Raw genomic sequence first — 3739 nt, 5'->3', positions numbered from 1 at the left:
ATCTGGACAAATAGATTTAATAGTCATCTGTAGAGAAATGATTTGAATCCATGACAGCTGCTGAAATCTTATGTAAGAAATCTTAAAGAGGGCCCCTATTAAAGTAACTCATTCTTGACTATGAGCAAAGGCAATAGATTACCCTTGTAATATTTTATGAGCAGTTAAAATAGTATCTAGAATATTTTAGCAGAGGCATCAAATTCCTGGACAATAGGACCAGATTAAAATGAAATGGGAAATGGGTTCAACATAAGGAAAACCATTCACATAATTGACCATATCAATAAGCAAACCAACAAAAACCACATGATTATCTCAATGGATGCTGAAAAAGCCTTTGACAAAATACAACACCCATTCCTATTAAAAACACTAGAAAGTATAGGAATAGAAGGACCTTTCCTAAAAATAACAAACAGTATATATCTAAAACAATCAACAAGAATCATATGCAAAAACATGAAGGAAGGTGGCCTAGCAGTACCAGATATTAAACTGTACTATAAAGCAGCAGTCATCAAAATGATATGGTACTGGCTAAGAGACAGAAGGGAGGATCAGAGGAATAGACTTGGAGTAAGTGACGTCAGCAAGACAGTCTATGATAAACCCAAAGAGCCCAATTTGGGGGACAAAAATCCACTATTTGACAAAAACTGTTGGGAAAATTGGAAAACAATATGGGAGAGATTAGGTTTAGATCAACATCTCACACCCTACACGAAGATAAATTCAGAATGTGTGAATGACCTGAATATAAAAAAGGAAACTATAAGTAAACTAAGTCAACACAGAATAGTATACAGATCTATGGGAAAGGGAAAATTTTAAAACCAAGCAAGAGTTAGAAAAAATTACAAAATTTAAAATAAATAATTTTGATTATATTAAATTAAAAAGGTTTTGTACAAACAAAAACAATGCAACCAAAATCAGAAGGGAAACAACAAACTGGGAAAAAAAATATTTATAACAAAAAACTCTGAAAGGGGTTTTAATTACTCAAATATATAAGGAGCTAAATCAATTGTCTAAAAAATTAAGCCATTCCCCAGTTGATAAATGGGCAAGGGACATGAATAGACAATTTTCAGATAAAAAATCAAAAGTATCAATAAGCACATGAGAAAGTGTTCTAAATCTCTAATAATTAGAGAAATGCAAATCAAAATGACTCTGAGGTATCACCTCACACCTAGCAGATTGGCTAAAATGACAGCAGGGGAGAGTAATGAATGTTGGAGGGGATTGTGGCAAAATTGGGACATTAATGCATTGCTGGTGGAGTTGTGAACTGATCCAACCATTCTGGATGGCAATTTGGAACTATGCTCAAAGGGCTATAAAAGACTACCTGCCCTTCGAGCCAGCCATAGCATTGCTGGGTTTGTACCCAAAAGAGATCACAGATAAATAGACTTATACAAAAATATTTATAGCCATGCTTTTTGTGGTGGCAAAAAACTGGAAAACGAGGGTATGTCCTACAATTGGGGAATGGGTGAATAAATTGTGGTATCTGCTGGTGATGGAATACTATTGTGCTCAAAGGAATAATAAACTGGAATAATTCCATGTGAACTGGAAAGACCTCCAGGAATTGATGCAGAGTGAAAGGAGCAGAGCCAGAAGAACATTGTACATGGAGACTGATACACTGTGGTAAAATCGAATGTAATGGACTTCTGTACTAGCAGCAATGCAATGACCCAGGACAATTCTGAGGGATTTATGGAAAAGAATGCTATCCACAGAGGAAGAACTACAGAAGTGGAAACACCGAAGAAAAACAACCTCTTGAACAACACATGGGATGATGCAGACATGATTGGGGATATAGGCTCGAAAGGACCACACCAATACAACTATCAACAATATGGAAATAAGTCTTGATTGATGACACATGTTAAAACCAGTGGAAATGTGCTCTGGGTATGGGGGAGGTGAAGGAGGGGTGAAGGGGGAAAGTAAAAACATGAATCATGTAACCATGGAAATTTTTTCTAAAAACAAATAAGATATTTAAATAAAGGAAAAATAAATAAAATGAAATGGGAAAATGTTTGACAAAAAAAATAAAGAAAAATATACTAGAACAGAGATAATGTTACACTGTTGCTCTTGTTCGTTGTTTTAAATCAATATGGTACACAGTAGTTTCTATGTGATTTTGAAAACACTATCCAAGAATAGAGTAGTACACGTCAAAGTGTTCTCTTAAAAAGTAAATAGTCAAAGGATGGGGGCAGAGCCAAGATAGCAGATTAGAGGCATCCCAGCTTAACTCTCTCAACATTTCATTTCCAAACAATTTTAAAATAGTGTTTCAAATCAAATTTTGGAGCAGAAAAGTCAACAAAAGGTCAGGGTGATGCATTTTCCAATGTACAAAAACTTAGGAAGTCAGTAGAAGAACTTTGTGATACCAAGGAATAAACTTGTCCAGAGGCCATATACACAGCAGGAGGGAATTTTGGGAGCTCTCATCCAAGATATGGCAAGTGACTAGTCAGAAAGAGGGGCCCCTTTGTTGCCAATACATACAACTAGTACTGATGGGCAAAGCTATTGCCACCCTGAAGTTTTGCTTCACAAATGCAGAGTGGAGAGATCCCTGGGGGACAAGGGGGTTACTCAAAAAGGAGCAAGGGCTCTGGTCAAAGTTCCAAGGCAAATATGGCACAAGCCCATGCAGCAACAAGAGGCCAGAAGCCCATCTTGGGTAAAGAACTGAATACAAACAAGGAGAGCAATAGCAAAACCTCTCTTAGGATCACACCACTTTGAGAGCAGCAAAAACTTGTGGATGCCTGAAATTAGTTCTGAAAACAAAAGCACCAAAAAAGCCTAAGTCTTGGAATAATGCCTCTATTACAAGGATGAATAGAATCCAACTTTAACACAAAGTTAAAAGTCAAGAAATAAGTGGAAAAAAATGAGAAAACAGAAAAAAAAATCTTAATTGTATAAAGTTACTATGGTGACAAGGAAGACAAAGACAGAAACTCAAAAGAAGACAACACTATGAAGACAGCTATAAACAAAGTCCCAAAGAAAAATTCTAATTGGACCTAAGCCCAACAAATATTCCCTGCAAAGTTAAATAGATAAAATGATTAAGGAAAAATTAGGATCAAAGGACATACCATTACTGTGTTTGTACTCCAAAGAGATCATAATGAAAAATGTTTGTATAAAAATATTCATAGTCACACTCTATGTGGCAAAGAAATTGGAAAATGAGGGGGGGGGAGTGTTCATTGATTGGGGAATGGCTGAACAGATTGTGGTATCTGATGGGGATGGAATGCTATTGTGCCAAAAGGAATAATGAACTGAAGGAATTCCATGTGAACTGGAAAGACCTCCAGGAAGTGATGCAGAGTGAAAGGAGCAGAGCCAGGAGAACATTGTACACAGAGACGGATACATTGTAGCACAATCGAATGTAACTGACTTTGCTACTAGCAGCAATGCAATGACCCAGAACAATCCTGAGGGACTGATGAGAAAGAACTGTGGGAGCAGAAACATAGAAGAAAAAACATATGATTTATCAGTTGTTTATATGGTTACAGAAAGTGGGGTTTTGGTTTTTAAAAGATCACTCTATTACAAAAATGAATAATATGGAAAAAGGTATTGAGTGATGATATATATGTAAGTGTATATATATATATAAATGTGTATATATATATATATGTATATATATATAAATGTATATATATGTACGTAT

The sequence above is a fragment of the Gracilinanus agilis genome, chromosome 4 (genome assembly GCF_016433145.1).
Source record: "Gracilinanus agilis isolate LMUSP501 chromosome 4, AgileGrace, whole genome shotgun sequence".
In the NCBI taxonomy this organism is placed as follows: domain Eukaryota; kingdom Metazoa; phylum Chordata; class Mammalia; order Didelphimorphia; family Didelphidae; genus Gracilinanus; species Gracilinanus agilis.
The sequence above is the reverse complement of the archived record's forward strand: the minus strand, read 5'-3'. Positions refer to the sequence as shown.